Source organism: Dendrobates tinctorius, unplaced genomic scaffold (genome assembly GCF_039654945.1).
Source record: "Dendrobates tinctorius isolate UK_male_01 unplaced genomic scaffold, ASM3965494v1 ptg000069l, whole genome shotgun sequence".
Lineage (NCBI taxonomy): Eukaryota > Metazoa > Chordata > Amphibia > Anura > Dendrobatidae > Dendrobates > Dendrobates tinctorius.
Window position 1 is genome coordinate 11,963,647 of NW_027361737.1, and position 22,434 is coordinate 11,986,080.

Sequence of the window (22,434 nt, forward strand, 5' to 3'; positions counted from 1 at the left end):
AGCAGCAGGGTTGTGAACGGCCGATATGTTTCACAAGGGTGGGTGCCTTGTGATGGAAGCTGGAACATGTGTTGATCAGCAGAGGTACTGCTGAGGGTTTGCTGCAGTGTAATAGGGAGAGCTTCCAGGTGGCTGGTGAGATGGGTGGGACCAGTCACCTACAAACCCACCCAGGGGCATGTGTCTGAATGCCCAAAGTAAAGCCTGTGTGTGGCTCGGTGTTTGAATAGGACCTGCGATGAGGTCATAGCCATGTGATCCGGTGGGCGTGGCTACGGACCATATAAGGTGACCAGGGAAGGTCACAGGGGAGTGTGTACCTGAATGGTTCAGGGTGGAAGGTCCTGGAGGGTCTAGGTGTTGGAAGGTGTGCTGCCTTCCTGAATAGCACCTGCTGCGACCTTGGACCTGGTGAGGCCGATGTGTTGGGAGTCCCTGGGAGTAGGGATGGATCCCTGAATAGCACCCGGTGAAGCGTAAGTGTTGAACGGTCTCAGGAGGGGACGGACATCCTGAATAGCACCCGCTGAGGCCCTCGACCTGGTGAGGCCGGTGTGTTGGGAGACCAAAGGAGTATTGCATTGGGGGATCTACTGTCCGTCTGTGGATCTGGACTGTCAGGTGGCCTGGTGAGCAAGATGTTATCCGGGACGGTGATCCCAGTTCGGCAGCTTCCCTGGGAAAGAGAGGACTGACAAAGTGTCGGCATCTGGAGCCGGAGCTCCTGCGAGGTAACCCCGGACATGGGGATATGACTGTTGGTGCCTGTTGTGTTCTATGAACATTAATGAACTGTGCGGTTGCCCACGGTAACTGAACAGTGAGGAGGTCTAGCGTGTTTAGGGACTGCAAGGAAAAGCCATATGTTGAAATGTTATGAACTATGTGTAAGCCTGTGACATATAACATGGCTTACGGTGCGGTTTATGATGCCATAATAAACTGCATTGGACTGTTTTAACGGAAAGTGTTCCTGTGTGACGTGAATGCGCTGCCAAGCGAGTGTCCCCCAACAATAAGCGCTATCTTACATCACATATGAAACGCAAACAAAAATTCCAATAGTCTCCCTTCTCCTACTCATTAAACAGTAAAGAACCAGCAGCACGTGGATGACATAAGGATGCCAATCGGATGCTGCCGTTTTTTGACTGACCAATTGATTTGGATCGACAAGTTTGGACCATGACTTGGATCAAATATAGACATATCTCCTTTTTTTAATTATTTTTTTATGGACACTAGATCTACAAAAAAACATGGACTCGTAAAGAGCCCTGATAGACTACAATGGTTACATATTCTATCTGTGAAAAATGGACGTCTGAATGATGTTTGATATACAGGAGCACAGCCACTTATAATATGATAACACCATGTCATCCTCTCTGGGTGTTGCTTAGCGGATTCACTAATTGGTCACCAGTGTGTGGACACCTGACCATCACCCTTTCAGCAATCAGCTTGTTGGACATCTCATTCCTAAAGCATGGGGTACATAGGAGTTGGGCCCTCTTTTGCAGCTATAATAGCCGCCACTCTGGCACGGCTTTTTACTACTGTACATGTTTTAGCGTGTTTGTGGGAATTTGTGTCTATTCTACCAAAGTAGCATTTATGAGGTCAGGCATTGGACAAGAATGTCTAGCTTGCAATGTGGTTGGGATTAGGGCTCTGTGTGGCTATTGGCACTCATTCACACCAAACCATAAGTTTGGATTTCTGTATGTGCATTGGACACAGTCATGGTAAAATAAAAGTGCCTTCCCCAAACTCCTGCCACAACACTGGGAGAATGCAATAGTTTAAAATGTCTTTGTATGCTGTAAAATTAACATGGCTCTTTAACCTGAGACTAAAAAGTGTCTACACATTTCTCCTGGACAGTCATGCTATTTGGTGCCCCCGGTTTTCCTACAGCTGCCTCCTCTGCTCATATAGGCGTTCTTTTCTTTCTGTTTCCAACATGGCTGCTGATATGGCATGTGGAGGGTACTGATGAGCCTACCCTGCGTTGGGGTCACTTCAGAGGCCATCTAGAAAGCAGACCAAACTGAGAAGACAAAGTAACGGGAGGCAATCGGAACCTCATCCACAACTACCACAAAAGACTTCAAAGCTGTCATTGATGTTAGAGGAGGCAATAATAGGGGGCTATAACTGCGTCCGCTGCTAAAAAGAAATGAATATTCACTGCACTGGCAATGACTATTCATGTCTCTTATAGCGCACACAGTTACAGCCGCAGGCTTCCAGCTGCTGTAAAAAAAAAACCTCCTTCTTACTTTCTCTGCGCGCCCTCGCAGCATCGTGTCCGGCTTCCACCAGCTCCTGCGGCCGGGCGATCAGGTATCCCCGGTGAGTGGAGAGAGGTGAATATTCATTAACTTAATGTGTAGGGTCACATGATCGCTCGGCCGCAAGAGATGCTGGAAGCCGGAACAGGATGCTGCGCAGGGAAGGGCGCGCAGGGAAGGTAAGTAGGAACTTTTTTTATATGCTTTTCTCATGGGGGGCCATGAATTCAAGGCTAGTGATGAGGAACCATGCAGACAAGGATAGGGATGAGGAGCCATGCAGACAAGGATAGGGATGAGGAGCCATGCATACAAGGACAGGGATGAGGAACCATGCTTAAAAGGACGGAGATAAGGAGCCATGCAGACAAGGATAGTGATGAGGAGCCATGCAGACAAGGACAGGGATGAGTAACCATGCATACAAGGATAGGGATGAGGAACAATGCAGACAAGGACGGGGATGAGGAGCCATGCAGACAAGGATAGGGATGAGGAGCCATGAATACAAGGACGGGGATGAGGAACCATGCAGACAAGGATGGGGATAAGGAGCCATGCAGACAAGGATAGGGATGAGGAGCCATGCAGACAAGGACAGGGATCAGGAACCATGCAGACAAGGATTGGGATGAGGAGCCATGCTGACAAGGACGGGAATGAGGAGCCATGTAGACAAGGACAGGGATGAGGAGCCATGTAGACAAGAACAGGGATGAGGAGCTGTTATGATTGAGTCACCGTAGGAGGCAGACACAAAAATAGAAGCTACGTCCAGAAAACCAGAGAAGTTGGCAACTATCAGATTGCAGACCCCTGAACCTTTCAACACAACTAGCAGTAGCCGTGGGGGGTTCCTACGATGCCCTAGACCCCTCGATCACAGCCGGAGCGCTAAATAGCCTAAAGACAGAAAAGGAAATCTAAACTGCCCCAGAGCAGACCCCAAAGTAAAAGGCAGCCCCCAACATATAATGACGGTGAAGCAAGATGAAAAAACACTCACACAGATAGAAAGATAGGCTGAGCAAACGATGGGGCCCAAGCTAGCTAAACAGAACAGGAAAGGAAGGTTGCTGTCTGCAATCTGCCAAACCTCTATCAAAGACATAAGCCAACAAGCTGATATGAAAAAGACCCTAAAGCAGCTAGGCTTCAAAAACTAAATCAGCACTCAGGTATTTTCAGAAGACAGAGCTAAAGGAATTCAGCACACCCCAGCAGGGAATGGCAGAAATCCAGAAAAACAAAGCAAAACAAAGTCTAAGCACAAATGCAAAAAGCCGAGCAGAAAACTTAGCTTTAGAGGAACAGGAATTCAGACTGGTCTCCAAGGATCCCACAGAGAAATCACCCGCAGGGCAGAAGGGCGTCGGCAGCCTTATATCCAGTCAGTAACTCCACTCAGCCAGTCATCATCATCAGACTCAGGTGTTTGATAATCAGGCTCACTACCTTTCTTTACCAGAAGAGGGAGTTCCTCGGGCCTCAGTAGTGAAGGGGAAAATGAACTCACAACAATGAGCCATGTAGACAAGGACAGGGATGAGGAGCCATGTAGACAAGGACAGGGATGAGGAACCATGTAGACAAGGACAGGGATGAGGAACCATGCATACAAGGATAGGGATGAGGAGCCATGCATACCAGGATAGGGATAAGGAGCCATGTAGACAAGGACGGGGATAAGGAGCCATGCATACAAGAATAGGGATGAGGAACCATGCATACAAGAATAGGGATGAGGAGCCATGCAGACCAAGACAGGGATGAGGATCCATGCATACAAGGATAGGGATGAGGGTCAATGCATATCCGGCTTATTCTCGAGTCAATACATTTTCCTTGTTTTCCGTGGCCAAATTAGGTGCCAGACTTATACTCGGGTCGGCTTATACTTGAGTTTATACGGTAGTTCTTTCTATCAGCTATCTATCTGTATACAAGATTGTTTTAATAGTTATAAAACTAGCTTTAAATGATAGAGAAATACAGTATGTAAAAGTTGATGTTAAAAACGCATTGCATACGGATTGTGTTGTGAATTCACTTTCTGGCCTACCTCTGGTTACTAGTGAAGGTAGTGGAGTTGGTTATATTGACAGAGGGGTCGCTAGTTCTCTTTCCGGGCTCCCTCTGGTGGTTACAGGAGGTAATGGAGCTGATCTAATTAACAGAGGCCTGCCACCTGATAATGAGGACGATTGGACATCTGGAGTTTTTGACTGGATTTAAGACAGCCGACTCCCTCTATCCCTGCTGGTGATTTTTTCCTGCCTCCTGCGGTCTTAGTTTCCAGCTCAGTCCCTGCATGCTCAAGCTAAGTGTTCTTTTGCTATTGTTCACATTTGATTTGGTTTTGTCTATTCAGTTTTGTGTCGTCAGCCTGCCCCGGCTGGGGCTGTGCTAAATTTCCATCCTTATGTTACTGCTTGTGCCAGTTTGTTTTTGTCCCTTACTAGATTGGCATATTCTGAGAGCAGAGCAAAAAGAGGCCAGAGGGCTGATATAGTGGGCGAAGTCGAGTGACTTCAGTATTTTTCTATCAGACGTGTTGGACATTTTTTGCAGGGCTTTTTTTGCGTGATTGCAGTGTCTTTCCTTTCTTGTCCTATCTAGTTAGTGTGGGCCACATCATTTGCTCAGCCTATTTTCCTACCTGTGTTTGTGTTCTCATCTTGTCTCACCGACAATAGGTTTGGGGGCTGTCTATTCCTTTGGTGTCTGCTCTGGGGCAGTTTAGATTTCCCCTTTCTTGCTTTAGGCTTATTTAGTTCTCCGGCTGTGTCGAGGCGTCTAGAATCATCGAAGGTACGCTTCACGGCTACTGCTAGTTGTGTGGATAGGATCAGGGGTCTGCAATCCGCTTAGTTACCAACCTCTCTGGTTTTCTGTGGCTTACCTTGGTCTTGCTTTCCTCCTCGATGACCCAGTCATAACAGGATTGCATACATGTCATACGGATGGTAAGCGAGAAAAATTGCATTGTACTCACCTGACATTGGTCATAGTTTTCAGGAACAACATCGGAGCGATTTTATTTACGCTGATGAGTGCCAGCTCAGATTGACACTCACTCAATCTCTCATGCTTTACACTGCAGCTTTGCCTATGTAGGGTGATGCGTACATTTTGCATACGCTCAACATATATAGTATGTGTAGGTCTGATTTCCATTACAGCAAAAATAAATTTCTCTATGATTACAGTTTCAATAACAATATTTTATTATAGTAATTCTTACAAAAAATATCAATTAAAAAAATCACTGGAAACAGAATTAGTTGAAAAGCAGAAAATGCTCTGTCTGCATTGCTTGCATTTTCTGTACTAACATCCTTACAAGTGCTGTGAAGTAATGGCGATCACACCCTTGTGTGCATACAGCACAACACAGTCATCCATGCTGTGCAAACAGAAAATGACTACTGGACAGATTACATGTAAACTCCTGTAGTGTTTCCAATGCAGTTTGCGCACCATAAAGACAAGATTTGTGTCTGGCTAATGTATTCTTAAAAGGCATTTATAGCTAGTCAGTAAGACAATTAGCTAGATGTATCATATGCTCAATCTTTTACTAATGACAACCCATACACTTGTCTCATTATTGAACGTAATTGCGCCATTCCCGTTGATTACCTTGTATATTGCAATATTGATGTCAGGGTCCTGTCAGCGCCGGCATGCAGCCTCCGCTGAGCAGGGACTCACCCGCACTGTAGGGGGGCCCGGGGTCAGGTACGGCCGGAAAGTACTGACAAACAGGACCTGGGGATGCTGGAGTTTAGCAAGCAGTGAAGAACCTACAGTCATGTGACTGCAAGGGGGCGGGTCTTAGCATCCTGATTCCAGAAATCAGCAGGACTCTATACAGAAATACTCAGAGTCAGGCAAAACGGAGGTCATACACAGAGATAGCAGTAAAGTACCAGGGATGAGACAGAACGGATAGTCGAGGCCAAGCAGGGGTCAAAACCAAATAGAAAATAGAAGTTAACAAGCAGAATCCAACAAGCAATATACAGAGAACAGACCGAGTCGTACACAAAGTATCAAGCAACCAGAACACAGCACAAACACACTCAGGGGTCAAAACAACTCTGCCAAGGGCGAAAGTATAACTGACGGGGATGGGAGCTTCCTGAGGCTATAAGAAGCTTTCCCAAAACCAATGAGGCCACCATAATAAGTCCCAGGTGTGCAGGTAAGAGTCTGCACTGAGATCAAAACATTAACCCTAGAAGTGCAGGTCCACCAGCACTAGTATCATGACAATTGATAAGTACATCAAGTGCTGAACAAGATGAGTGAATACAGAGAAGATTATCATTAAACATACAGTGGGGAAAAGTGTATTTTGTCAGCCACCAATTGTGCAAGTTCTCCTACTTAAACAAATGAGCGAGGCCGGTAATTGACATTATAGGTAGACCACAACTATGAGAGTCAAAGTGAGCAAACAAATCCAGAAAATCACCTTGTCTAATTTGGCAAGATTTATTTTTCAAATTATGGTGGAAAATATTTGGTCACTAAAAAACAGGCAAGATTTCTGGCTCTCATAGACCTGTAACTTCTTCTTTAAGAGGCTCCTCTGTCCTCCACTCATTACCTGTAGTAATGGCACCTGTTTGAACTTGTTATCAGTAGAGTTGAGCGACTTTGGTCGGATCGGGTTTCGTGAAACCCGAATGAAACAAAATAAGTTTCAGATGAAACTCGTCCGACTAGAGCAAAAAAAGTCGGAGTTTCGTCCGACTTTTATTTCCCATTGACTTGCATTGGGGTCGGGTTTCGGACGAAACTCCTACTGTTTTGCTCTAGTCGGACGAGTTTCATCTGAAACTTATTTTGTTTCATTCGGGTTTCACGAAACCCGATCCGACCAAAGTCGCTCAACTCTAGTTATCAGTATAAAAGGCACAACCTCAAACAGTCACACTCCAAACTCCACTATAGTGAGACATGCACCTGTAAATTAGACAGGTTCTCATCACTTCAGAAATGTCAAACATATGGGTGCTAAATGTTGTTTAGGCACACTGGGGCTCAGAAGAAAGGAGGGCATTTGGAATCGGAGAATTTGCTGAAATTCTTTTTGGCAGCGTGAAGCTATTTTGCTTTTCAAGAGCCTTTGTGCTACCAGTAATGTGGAAGCCCCCTATATTTCCTTTAACAGATGACAGATCTGAGTGGGGACTTGCTTTTTTGTGGATTGAGTTGAAGCTTTTATTGGGAACATTTTTACATAATGTTTGGGATCACATCTATCCGGAGCTCTACACTGACCACTTACTTTAGGGTTTCCATCTAAGGCTGTATTCACATGTTCAGTATTTGGTCAGTATTTTACATCAGAATTTGTAAGCCAAAATCAGGAGTGGGTGAGAAATGCGGAAGTGGTGACATGTTTCCATTATACTTTTCCTCTGATTGTTCCTTTCCTGATTTTGGCTACAAATTCTGATATAAAATACTGACAGTGTGCACGTGGACTAAATCTCTGAGTGACAAGACAGATGAAACCCCTGAGGGATCCATTCACTATAATGGGAGCAAAACCAAATACCAAGAGCACAGAATAGACAGAGAATTCCAGACAGGAAGTTTGTGTAATAATGTTTATTTAGATTAACATATAATAATATAATATAATGGCAGGACAATATTAAAAGTTCAAAATTTAAAAAAACACAATGTGCGCATATACAGGATCAATAATGATACCATGTAGAGTAAATAACGCTAAATAAATATATCTAATAACCCACAAAGGTGATAAAAGTCCATATAAGGGCCTCTGGTAACAGTGATAGCAGTGGATAAGTGGAAAAAATAAAAATAATAAATACTGCAGAATAATAAAGTGCCAAACAATGAATAAATAAACGCTCAATGTGCAAAGTTGCAATATACAAGAAAACCTATGAAAGGTATATGTGCAAATAACAAAAGACACCTGAAGGTATATTATGAGCAAAACACACTGCCCTCAGGTGTTAGAACCTTGGGTGCACACATAAGCCCTATAAATATAAAGTGCAAAACAAAGTATGCCAGAGGTTATATTAAAAACAGGACAAAATACCTTAAGGGGTTAAGATCCTGAACGCACACAAGCGCCCCGACGCGCGTTTCGGATTGACTTCCTTTGTCAGGCACGGAGTTACTCTGGACTCCGTCTGGCCTCTGTTCAGCCGCGTCCTTTTCAGAAGTGCACAAAACTGTGGTCGACAGCACTTTTATGCAATCCCAAAAAGACGGACACCGCCGGATCACAGGTCAGACAGCGTCCACAGTGCCTTCATCTGCCTCATTATAGGGAATCTTCCGCCGGGAGTTCTGTCTGAATCATTTCAGAGATTTACGCAGAAACCCCGATGCAAGTGCTCAGCGCAGAATAAATGTGCGCTGAGCCTCACTCAACCCTGCTATTCTGTTCGTTTCCACTATACACTTGTACTGCTAAGGTCATTTTTGACCGGACCTATTAAAATGCTGTTTTAGCTACTTAAAAATTTTTTTTGAATACCTGTTGCATTATTATACTGTGTGTGAACATGGTTGGTCATTATAAAAAAAAAAATCCGTAAAAAAACTAACCTTTTTTATTTATAAAGGTTACAAGGGATTATTGAATTCTGCACAGAAATTACAAATTTGAGCTTAACTAAAACAACTACTACTACTACTATAACTAACTAGAACTAAAATTAACTATAGTATAAAATGCGTGCAAACATTTTGAAAAAAAATAGTAAAAATAATTAAAAAAAAATCAGTTTTGGTGACAACTGAATTTATTTATTTTTAGAGGAAAAGCAGGGTAAATAACATAGAGAAAAAAAATTGCACAGCACTGTACTGAAAGCCAATGCGTGTGGTTTGTACTGAAAGCATGTGTAAATCTGCACCTAAAGCAACTGTTTACGGTACTTTTTAAACAATAGTAGATGCAATAAGTAGTCTCAAAATAAATTATAACTCATTTGTTTTACTCAAAAAATGGCTGAAATTAGCATAAAATGCTATTCGGTCATTTTTGACCGGGACAGTACAAGTGTAAAAAAAAAAAAAAAAAAAATGTGGTGCAAAAACTAAACCAAAAAAAAAAAAAAGTACCCTTAGAAAGAACCCCTCAAATTAGGAAAATAGAAGTAACCACAAGTTTCAGAACCGCATAATGAATTTTTTTAAAAATATCAAAGTTCAAAAACGGTCAATTTTGACCGAACAGAACAGCAGGGTTAAACAGCATGTGAAGAATTGGTTTTATTTTTTACGCTGTTCCTCGTGCGGTATAAGTGTTTAGGCGACTTTATTCTTTGGGTCCATGCAATTACAGCGATACCAGATTTATATTGGGTTTTTATGTTTGGCTGCTGTCACACTCTAAAAACGCTTTTTATTGTGGAAAATAGTTTTTGCATCATCATATTTTGAGAGTTATAACTTTTTCATATTTCGGCCGACAGTCATGTGAGGGTTTGTATTTTGCGGGACGAGCTGATGTTTTTATTTGTACCATTTTAGGCACATGACGTTTTTTGATCGCTTTCTATTCCGATTTTTGTGAGACAGAATGAGCAAAAACAAGCAATTCAGGAATTACTTTTTGTTTTTCTTATACCGTTCCGCGTGTGGCAAAATTGATGAAATAGCTTTATTCTTTGGGTCAGTGCGATTACAGCGATACCACAGTTATATAGTTTTTTTTATGTTTTGGCGCTTTTACACAATAAAAACTATTTGATAGAAATAATTATTTTTGCATCGCTTTATTCTGAGAGCTATAACTTTTTCATTTTACTGCTGATGGAGCTGTATGGGGTATTGATTTTTGCAAGACAAGATAACATTTTCAGCGGTACCAGTTTAATTTACCCAGCAAAGAGCAAACAGATGAACGGCATACTAGGGCACACAAATCACCACATTACCAGACGGAGCTATTTATCTGAAGTATTGCGGTATATATTTCAGTCAAAAAACGGAGGTGCTTGCATGAAAAAACATGAATATTTCAATGTGAAGCGAAAAAAGGAGAAATATGCAGCACTCACCAATGTAGCTGAAAAACTGTGCGTCTTTACATCACATAAATTCCATCAATAGATATGTGGACATGCAGGACGTTAGAGGAATGGTAGGGGAGGGAGGTGCGCGATTTACTCGTTTCTACGGGTCCAGGTGACACCTGGACCCGTAGAAGCGAGTAATCGCGAAACGGCCGTAGTCCGGCACCTCCCTCCCCTAGCATTCCTCTAACGTCCTGCATGTCCACATATCTATTGATGGAATTTATGTGAAATAAAGACGCACAGTTTTTCAGCTATATTGGTGAGTGCTGCATATTTCTCCTTTTTTCGCTTCACATTGAAATATTCCAGTTTAATTTACATACGTCTTTTTGATCGCGTTTTATTGCAGTTTTTGTTCGGCAGTATGATGATAAAGCATTGTTTTTTCCCTTGTTTTATATTTTTTTATGGTGTTCACTGAAGGGGTTAACTAGTCAGTTTTATAGAGCGGGTCGGTATAGATGCGGCGATACCAAATATGTATACTGCTATTGCTTTTTTTTATTTATATAAATAAATGTATTTATTGGAAAAATATTTATTTTTCTTTATTTAGGAATGTAAAAAAATATATATTTTTACACATGCTAATTTTTTTTTTTTTCTACTTTTATACATTGTCCCAGGATGGGACATCACTATATAATGTCAGGTCGCTGATCTGACACTCTGCACTGCATACTACATGTGCTTATACTGCAAAGTCCCTATACTATATGTACGCTGATGCGCCTTTTAACGGCGGCTGCTAAGGGTACTTAAACCATAGCGATGTTAATTCACTGCACTGTGGAAAAAGTAAATAGCGCCCCCCAGCGTCGGATTTTCTCCGGGGTCTCGGCTGCCGGAGGTAGCCGAGACCCCAGAGAACATGAATCGGGATGGTTTTTATCGACCCGGCTTTTGCGATCGCCGTTATTAACCCTATAACGGCGATCGCAAAAAAAAGAAAAGCCGCGATTTTGCATTTAATTTCTCTCTCCTCTGATGTGATCGCACATCAGAGGAGAGAGAAATGGGGTCCCTGATCCCCCCTGGTACCTCCCGGGTCCCCTCCTGGTGGTCCTGGGTCCCTCCTGCCTCCTCCGGTGGGAGCCATCTTCGTTCTGGAAGAAAATGGCAGGCGCATGCGCAGAGCCCCCGTCAAATCTGCCGGCCTGCAGATTCCATTCCTTCATTTTGATCACTGTGATAAACTATCACATTGATCAAAATAAAAAAAAATAGTAAAAAAAACCCCGTTTATCACCCCCTTATATAAATAAATATAATGAAATACAGAAAATATATTTATTTTCAATTTTTCATTAGGGTTAGGGTTAGGCTGAGTTCACACGTGGCGTTTTTTTCGCGTTTCCGAGGCGCTTTTTACCACGCGATTTTGCCGCGAAAAATAAGCATCCCATGCATTCCTATGGGATTCCGCAATGCTGTGCTAATGCTGCGGTTTTTACCGCGGCGGAATTGCTTCTCGGTAAAAAATGCAGCATGCTCATTAATTTCGCGGAATTGCGGCGATCCCGCACCCATAGGAATGTATTGTTCTGCTTACTATCTGCATGTGGCTGTGCACACCATGCGAAAAGTAAGCAGAACATTTGCGGATGGTACCCACAGTCCGGAGGAGAGGAGACTGTCCTCCGGGCTTTGGGTACCATATCCCTGTAAAAAATAATAATAATAATAATAATTTTTATTTATATAGCGCCAACATATTCCGCAGCACTTTACAATTAAGCGGGGACATATACAGACAATAAATTCAATACAAGCTAAGACAATTCAAACAGTGACATTAGGAGTGAGGTCCCTGCTCGCAAGCTTACAATCTACAAGGAAATGGGGGGACACAGTAGGTGAGAAATGCTTGTTAATTCAGGTCTGGCAATTATAATAGGGATTTTCATATAAAGCTGCATGATCCGGTCATCAGCCCGTGTGTTTAAGTGCAATAGACAAGTATCAAGTGCAGTTATCATGTGCATGAAGGGTGTGGAGACAGATGAATAGTAGGGTGCAGATTCAGAATAATATTTGGAAGGAGGGAACAGGGCAAAGTTAGCTTGCTGAGTAGTTGATGTGGTAGGCTTGTTTGAAGAGATGGGTTTTCAAAGCGCGCTTGAATAGATCAGGGCTAGGTATCACTCTGATCGTCTGGGGAAGTGCATTCCAGAGAGCTGGAGCAGCACGAGAGAAGTCTTGGAGACAGAGGTGCGAGGTTCAGATTACGGGGGATGTTAGTCTTAGGTCATTTGTAGAACGGAGGGCACGTGTAGGGCGATAGACAGAGACGAGAGAGGAGATATAAGGCGGTGCAGAACAGTGGAGAGCTTTGTGGGTGAGAGAGATGTTTATACTGGACCCTGTAGCGAATAGGTAGCCAGTGTAATGACTGGCACAAGATGGAGGCATCGGTGAAGCGGTTGGACAGAAATATGACCCTGGCTGCCGCATTCAAGATGGATTGGAGAGGAGAAAGTTTGGTAAGAGGGAGACCGATCAGAAGAGAGTTGCAGTAGTCCAGACGAGAATGAATAAGAGCGACAGTAAGAGTCTTAGCAGTTTCAAAGGTGAGAAAAGGTCGGATTCTGGAGATGTTTTTAAGATGCAGGTGACAAGAGCGACTGAGTGATCGGATGTACGGAGTAAAGGAAAGTTCAGTGTCGAATATGACCCCAAGACAGCGGGCATGCTGCTTGGGAGTTATGGTTGAACCCTCCAGGGTTATTTCGATGTTAGGTAGAGTGAGGTTAGTAAAGGGGAGAAACACAAGAAGTTCAGTTTTAGAGAGATTTAGTTTCAGATAGAGGGAGGACATGATGCTAGAGACAGCAGACAGACAATCCTTGGTATTTTGAATTAGGGTAGGGGTGATGTCAGGGGAAGAAGTGTATAATTGGGTGTCATCAGCATAGAGATGATACTGGAACCCAAATCTGCTGATTGTTTGTCCAATAGGGGCAGTGTATAAAGAGAAGAGGAGGGGGCCTAGGACTGAGCCCTGCGGGACCCCGATAGTAAGGGGACGAGAAGAGGAAGAGGAGCCGGAAAAAGATACAGTGAAGGAGCGGTCAGAGAGGTAGGAGGAGAACCAGGAGAGGGCTGTGTCCTTGAGGCCTATAGAGCGGAGCATAGTGAGGAGGAGCTGGTGATCCACAGTGTCAAATGCGGCAGAGAGATCCAGGAGAATCAGCAGGGAGCAATGACCTTTCAATTTAGCTGTTAAATCATTAGAGACTTTAGTGAGGGCAGTTTCAGTAGAGTGTAAAGAGCGGAAACCAGATTGTAAGGGGTCGAGAAGAGAGTTATCCGAGAGATAGCGGATTAGACGGGAGTGGACCAGGCGTTCCAGGAGTTTAGAGATGAAGGGAAGGTTAGAGACAGGTCTGTAGTTAGCAGTGCAGTTCTGGTCCAGGGATGGCTTTTTAAGTAAAGGGGTTATGATGGCATGTTTAAATGAGGAGGGAAATATACCTGAAGAAAGAGAGAGGTTAAATATTTTAGTCAGGTGAGTGGTGACCACTGGTGAGAGAGACTGCAGGAGCTGTGAAGGAATAGGGTCACTGTTGCAGGTTGTAGGCCGAGCAGAAGCGAGGAGCTTGGAAACTTCTTCTTCTGAAACAGGCTCAAAGATGTCTAGTGAGCTTGAGGTGCGGCAGGGAAGGGGATCCAGGCACTGAGGAGATAGGGCTGAGATATCTTGATGGATGTGGTTGATTTTTTCTAGGAAATAAGCGGCCAGATCCTCACCGCTGAGCTTGGTGATGGGGGCCTGTACTTTAGGTTTCAGGAGGGAGTTTAAGGTTTCAAAAAGTCGTCTTGGGTTGTTGGATAGTGAGGCGATGAGGGTGGTGAAGTAGGATTGTTTGGCCAGATGAAGGGCAGAGTTATAGGTTTTGAGCATGAACTTATAGTGGATGAAGTCTTCTGCTAAGAGAGATTTTCTCCACTGCCGCTCTGCACACCTCGAGCAGCGCTGAAGAAAGCGTGTTTGCGTTGTGTGCCAGGGCTGCCGTTGTCTGTGTCGGGTCTTTCTGCGTATAGAAGGTGCTGCTTCATCTAGGGCATTCTTCAGTGTATTATTGAAGTGTGACAATGCTATGTCTGGACAGGAGAGGGTGGAGATGGGGCTAAAGATGTGTGGAGATTGTCCCTAAGCTGTTGGGTATTAATGGTACGTGTATTCCGATAAGTGTGGTAAGTTGGGGTGTCCCGGGTGAGGAGACAATTCTTGACAGAGAAGGAAAGAAGGTTGTGGTTCGAGAGCGGGAGAGGTGAGTTAGTAAAGTCGTGCAGCGAGCCGGGACGGGAGAAAACCAGGTCCAGAGTATTCCCGTCCTCATGTGTAGGAGAATTAGTAAAATGTGAGAGGCCGAATGAAGAAGTTAGAGAAAGAAGATGAGAGTCAGACTGGGAGAGCGGATCATTGATGGGGATGTTAAAGTCTCCCATGATGAGGGTGGGGATGTCACAGGATAGAAAGTGAGTAAGCCAGGTGGTGAAGTGGTCTACAATAGAATTTAAAATAAAAAATATTGTTATTCTCACCTTCCGACGTCTCGCGCAGCCTTCCCGCCTCTCTCCACGCTCCCGGTCCCAGTAAGCCTTTGCGAGCGATGACGTCCGTTCTCGCGGGATCGCGATGTCTCGCTGTCATTGCGAATGACCGCGAGGCGTCGCGATCCCGCGAGAACGGACGTCATCGCGGTAATTCGCGCAAAGGATTACTGGGACCGGGAGCGTGGAGAGAGGTGGGAAGGCTGCGCGAGACGTCGGAAGGTGAGAATAACAATATTTTTTATTTTAAATTCTGCGCGGGACGTCGTTTTTTATTATTTACATTCTACCTTTTACTATTGATGCCGCATAGGCGGCCTCAATAGTAAAAAGTTGGTCACACTCGTCAAACATTATGTTTGACGAGTGTGACCAACCTGTCAATCAGTTCTCCAAGCGATGCTACAGATCGCTTGGAAAACGCTAGCAATTCTGCAAGCTAATTACGCTTGCAAAATGCTAGTTTTTCCGCGGTAATTTCCGCTACGTGTGAACCCAGCCTTAGAATTAGGGTTAGGGTTGGAATTAGGGTTAGGATTAGGGATTAGCATTAGGGTTAGGGTTGGGATTGGAGCAAGAATTGAGGGGTTTCCATTATTTACCAACTCTGAGGGTCTAATTTCTCCTATTACCCTTGGAAAAATAAAAAAAATGGGGGCTGAAAAATCACTTTTGTGGAAAAAAAAAAGATTTTTTTATTTTCACGGCTCTGCGTTATAAACTTCTGTGAAGCACTTGGGGGTTCAAAGTGCTCACCACACATCTAGATAAGCTCCTTGGGGGGTCTGGTTTCCAAAATGGGGTCACTTGTGGGGGGTTTCTACTGTTTAGGCACATTAGGGGCTCTGCAAACGCAACATGACACCCGCAGAACATTCCAACGAATTCTGCATTCCAAAATGGCGTTCCTTCCCTTCCTCTTCCATGTGCCCAAACAGTGGTTCCCCCCCACATATGGGGTATCAGTGTACTCAGGACAAATGGTATAACAACTTTTGTGGTCCAATATCTCCTGTTACCCTTGGGAAAATAAAAAGTAGCAGGCTAAAAAATCATTTTTGAGGAAAAAAAAAATGAATTTTTATTTTCTGCGTTATAAACTTCTATGAAGCACTTGGGGGTTTAAAGTGCTCACCACACATCTAGATAAGTTCCTTAAGGGGTCTAGTTTCCAAAATGGTGTCACTTGTGTTTTTTTTCACTATTTAGACACATCAGGGGATCTCCAAATGCGACATGGCATCCAATCTAAATTCCAGACAATTCTGCTATGAAAAAGTGAAACGGTGCTCCTTCCCTTGCGAGCTCTGCCGTGCGCCCAAAAAGTGGTTTACCTCCACATATGAGGTATGGGCGTACTCAGGACAAATTGCACAACAACTTTGGGTGTCTAATTTCTCCTGTTACCCTTGTAAAAATAAAAATTTGGGGGCTTAAATATCATTTTTGTGGAAAAAAAACGATTTTTTATTTTCACGGTTCTACGTTATAAACTTCTGTGAAGCACTTGGAGGTTCAAAGTGCTCACCACACATCTAGATAAGTTCCTTAAGGGGTCTAGTTTCCAAAATGGGGTCACTTGTTGGGGGTTTCCACTGTTTAGGCACATCAGGGGATCTCCGAACACAACATGGCGTCCGATCTCAATTCCAGCCAATTCTGCTTTGAAAAAGTCAAACGGTGCTCCTTCCCTTGCGAGCTCTGCCGTGCGCCCAAAAAGTGGTTTACCCCCACATATGGGGTATCGGAGTATTCAGAAGAAATTGCACAAATTTTGTGGTTCATTTTCTCTTTTCATACTTGTGAAAATAAAAAAAATTGGCTCTGATGTAAATTTTTTGCAAATAAAAGTTAAATGTTAATTTTTTCCTTCCACATTGCTTCAGTTCCTGTGAAGCACGTAAAGGGTTAATAAACTTCTTGAATGTGGTTTTGAGCACCTTGAGGGGTCCAGTTTTTAGAATGGTGTCACTTTTGGGTATTTTCTGTCATGTACACCCCTCATAGCGACTTCAAATGTGAGGTGGTCCCTAAAAAAAAATGGTTTTGTAAATTTTGTTGTAAAAATGAGAAATCGCTGGTCAACTTTTAACCCTTATAAGTTCCTAATAAAAAAAAAAATTGTTTCCAAAATTGTGCTTATGTAAAGTAGACATGTGGGAAATGTTATTTAATATGAAATTTGTGTGACATATCTCTGATTTAAGGGCATAAAAATTTAAAGTTTGAAAAATGAAATTTTTTTGCCATATTTCTGTTTTTTTTCATAAATAAACGCAAGTCATATTGATGAAATTTTACCACAAACATGAAGTACAATATGTCACGAAAAAAACAAATTTCAGAATCACTGGGATCCATGGAAGCGTTCCAGAGTTATAACCTCATAAAGTGACAGTGGTCAGAATTGTAAAAATTGGCCTGGTCATTAAGCTGCAAAATGGCTCTGTCACTAAGGGGTTAAACATACATTACATCATTCAGGTAGAATACAATCTGTTTCCATCTCTCTCTAATCTCTGTATTGTCTCTGTCACAGCTCCCCTCTGTGTGTCCCCCTCCCTGCATGTCTAAGTGCTCTTTTATGTGTATAAACTTCTTTGATGTCAACAAGGTATGTATGTGTACTCAGTGTCCCTATACTATATATCCCTATACTACATGCCCTACACTATATATCCCTATACTACATGCCCCTATTCTATATAACCCTATACTACATGCCCCTATACTATATATCCCTATACTACATATCCCTATACTACATTCCCCTATACTACATGTCCCGATACTATATATCCCTATACTACATATCCCTATACTACATGCCCCGATACTATATATCCCTATACTATATATCCCTATACTACATGCCCCGATACTATATATCCCTATACTACATGCCCCGATACTATATATCCCTATACTACATGCCCCTATACTATATATACCTATACTATATGCCCCGATACTATATATACCTATACTATATGCTCTGATACTATATATACCTATACTATATGCCCCGATACTATATATACCTATACTATATGCCCCGATACTATATATACCTATACTATATATCCCTATACTACATGCCCCTATACTATATATCCCTATACCACATGCCCCTATTCTATATATACCTATACTATATATCCCTATACTACATGCCCCTATACTATATATACCTATACTATATATCCCTATACTACATGCCCCGATACTATATATCCCTATACTACATGCCCCGATACTATATATCCCTATACTACATGCCCCGATACTATATGTCCCTATACTACATGCCCCTATACTACATTCCCCTATACTATATATATACCTATACTATATATCCCTATACTATATGCCCCGATACTATATATCCCTATACTACATGCCCCTATACTATATATTCCTATACTACATGCCCCTATACTATATATCCCTATACTACATTCCACTATACTATATATTCCTCTACTACATGCCCCTATACTATATATATCTATACTACATGCCCTGATACTATATATCCCTATACTACATTCCCCTATACTATATATATACCTATACTATATATCCCTATACTACATGCCCCTATTCTATATAACCCTATACTACATGCCCCGATACTATATATACCTATACTATATATCCCTATACTACATGCCCCTATACTATATATCCCTATACTACATGCCCCTATACTACATTCCCCTATACTATATATATACCTATACTATATATCCCTATACTATATGCCCCGATACTATATATCCCTATACTACATGCCCCTATACTATATATTCCTATACTACATGCCCCTATACTATATATCCCTATACCACATGCCCCTATTCTATATATACCTATACTATATATCCCTATACTACATGCCCCTATACTATATATACCGATACTATATATCCCTATACTACATGCCCCGATACTATATATCCCTATACTACATGCCCCGATACTATATATTCCTATACTACATGCCCCGATACTATATGTCCCTATACTACATGCCCCTATACTACATTCCCCTATACTATATATATACCTATACTATATATCCCTATACTATATGCCCCGATACTATATATCCCTATACTACATGCCCCTATACTATATATTCCTATACTACATGCCCCTATACTATATATCCCTATACTACATTCCCCTATACTATATATCCCTCTACTACATGCCCCTATACTATATATATCTATACTACATGCCCTGATACTATATATCCCTATACTACATTCCCCTATACTATATATATACCTATACTATATATCCCTATACTACATGCCCCTATTCTATATAACCCTATACTACATGCCCCGATACTATATATACCTATACTATATATCCCTATACTACATGCCCCTTTACTATATATCCCTATACTACATGCCCCTATTCTATATAACCCTATACTACATGCCCCTATACTATATATCCCTATACTACATGCCCCGATACTATATATCCCTATACTATATATCCCTATACTACATGCCCCTATACTATATATCCCTATACTACATGCCCCTATTCTATATATACCTATACTACATGCCCCTATACTACATGCCCCGATACTATATATCCCTATACTACATGCCCCGATACTATATATCGCTATACTACATGCCCCGATACTATATATCCCTATACTACATGCCCCTATACTATATATCCCTATACTACATGCCCCTATACTATATATCCCTATACTACATTCCCCTATACTATATATCCCTATACTACATGCCCCTATACTACATGCCCTGATACTATATATCCCTATACTACATTCCCCTATACTATATATATACCTATACTATATATCCCTGCACTTTTCGGCTGTATTATGACTTGTGTGCTCACTGTGGATCCGTTGCCTCTAGCAATCAGCCAGCTCTCTGCTCCATTGTCAGCTCGGAGCCCCTCGTCACACCTGCATTACTTCTCATCAGTGTCCTTGAAAGTTTCAGCCATGCACCGGTCACCTGGAGTCCATCTGCCCAAGAAAAAGATGGCGGCGGAGCTCCCCGCGTACCCACCTGAGGGACACGTAGAGTGGCAGACAAGTGACGTTTACATGGCAACGGTTGCTAAGCAGCGCCTAGAGTCCGGCAAGGTGAGACGTGGGCGGCGCCGCCACTCACAGACCTCCACGTAGAGCGCCGGAGAGGGCGCAGGCTGGCCGCCCCCGTGTCCCCCCCTCCATTGTGGCCCCGCTCCGGTCCTCCGCTGTCTCCTCCTCTTCCTCCCTCCACTTTCTCTCATTCATCGCTCTGCCCCCGCCTCCTCCCTGGCTGTGCTCGTCTCTGCGCTCCTCCGGCTCGGTGTCCAGGCTGCCAGGTAGGCGCTGCGCTCCTCACCTTCACCCCCTGACCCGCCGTCACTGCAGCTGTGCGCCCCCTCCTCAGCCGGCACCAGGGGGGGCACGGGGTCTGGGGACGTGGAGTCATGACCGGCAGCTTACTGCCTTGTGGGGTTAACCCGCCCGTGGCTCCGGGACCCCAGTGACGTCATCAGGACCCTCTGGGTGGTCTGGGCAGCACGCCTGCTGCGGTGGAGACCCCTTATTGTCCCCGGATGGAGGGCGCGGGGCCAGGTGCTGTGTGTCCTGCAGCTGTACCAAGGTTTGCTGCTCTCTTATTTTCCTGCGTGGGTTTCTTTGATTCTTGCTCCGGTTGAGTCAGGAGGTAACTTTGAAGGTTTTTTTTCTTTTTTAGCAGAACCTCCTTATGGAAGGACGGGCTCCCGAAATCCACACTCTATTCACACGGGGATTTTTTAAAGGGAATCTGGCGGCAGGTTTTTGCTCTCACATCTGAGAGCAGCACGATGTAAGAAAAGAGACCCCCGATTCTGCCGGTGTGCAGCCGTTCTGACACAATCAGCCCTTATAGCTATAGAATGCAGCAGAGCTGAGGAAGTTAGCCCCACCCACACCAGGCTCTGTATGTACATAGTCTATTGACAGTGAGCTGCTTATTACAGGAGGGGGCGGAGTCGAGCAATGATAATGCCCTGATGATAAAACCTTCATTGTAAGTAAACAGTACATAGCCTGATAAGTGACACATTGCTGAAATCTGTTTTTCAACCCCTACCTCCTGCTGTCCTCAGTTTACATCGCGATAAACTGCTGAAAGATTCCCTTTAAGAGTCAACACTAGGAAAAAAAACTTCCAAAATCCATTTTCTGTGCTGCGAGCGACTTTGCTCCACATTAGATAATGTTTCCGATTCTCTTTGAATAAACTCCCTCTCATTTAGCTGGTGAGACCCCACCTCTAGTGCACACGGTGCGGTATTTTTTCAAGTGGAAGTTGGGGGGCGAGATACTATGGGCAGTGTCGGCCTGGGGTGCCAAGGGCCCACCAGTAACACTGACCTTGGGGGCCCACTTTTTACCTGGGTATTACATGACCCTGATTCACAAATGTAGCTATATATCTGTATATAATAATGAGCTGGGTAGTGAAGGGGTTAATGAATGATGAGATGCTGCTTTTTTCTGTACAGAGAGAATCAAGTGAATTATGCCCAGTACTGCCCATACAGTAAGGTTGGGGGCCGAGATTTGCACTGGGGCCCACCGGGGGGATTTCATCTCTTCTCCTGTGGGCCAGTCCGAGCCTGACTATGGGTCTATGCATGAAGACCGGTATTGTTCGGGGGGCCGCGGTGGGGTCAGACAGTCCTGATTCAGGAGCAGCGGACGGGCCGTGTACTCTTCCGACTTGCGCCTAAATTTTGCAACTATTCAAGACTTTTACACCAGGATTTTGTCCGGAAAGCCGTGATGCGTCGGCCCCCAGTTTTTGAGGTGGAAACGGGCAGAAATTCCAACTTATTACAATTTTTGAGAATGATTTGAGCACTTACTGCTCCCTGTGAGCACATGCGGAGATTGTATCTGCTTACAAAAAACCTCTCCAAAATTGACTTTTCAATCACTTGAAGGAGGAAAAATGCCCAACTCCCCCTTTTTTTTTTTTTTAAACTTGGAAATGTCATTTTGCAAAATCCCCCTTTAAAAACTCCAGCACTGGGTCCAGGATGGGAATATTTGGAGCAGAATCTGCTCAATAATCCTCATCAGCTCTCGGTTATCAGGTGACTTGGCTGTAAGGGAATCTCTGGATGTTTACATTAGGAAATGAAATAGTTAACCTTGTGTGACCTTTTCCTGTTAGATAGGAAGAAAAAACTAGTTCTGCAATTTTGCCCACTCCCCCATCAGCCCCTGGCACACAGAGCAGTCCTGCGGGCGCTTCGTCTTCCGTATGTCTCGGTGTGTAATATTAGAGGAGCTCTTCTTCTGCTTCTATGTAAATCAGCCATCTCTTAGGATGCGGGGTGGAACCTGCCCTCCGGAGGAAACAAGCACATTGGTTTTCATGAATCGAGTTAGGAAAATGAACTTGCTGATCATTAATGTCAGAAAGTGTAAGAATGACACC

At 43.4% G+C, this 22,434-nt stretch overlaps 1 protein-coding gene across 5 annotated transcripts in view; it reads left to right on the forward strand.

Annotated features, from left to right (window-relative positions):
• Window positions 1-342: 342 nt before the first annotated feature.
• Window positions 343-22,434, forward strand: part of PXYLP1 (2-phosphoxylose phosphatase 1) — a 114,344-nt gene continuing 92,252 nt past the window's right edge. Inside the window, exon 1 of one of the 5 annotated variants that reach the window (XM_073581098.1) lies at window positions 343-731. The gene's annotated coding sequence lies outside the window, so the exon portion shown is untranslated. The other 4 variants (XM_073581097.1, XM_073581093.1, XM_073581096.1 and 1 more) reach the window with 4 other exon arrangements.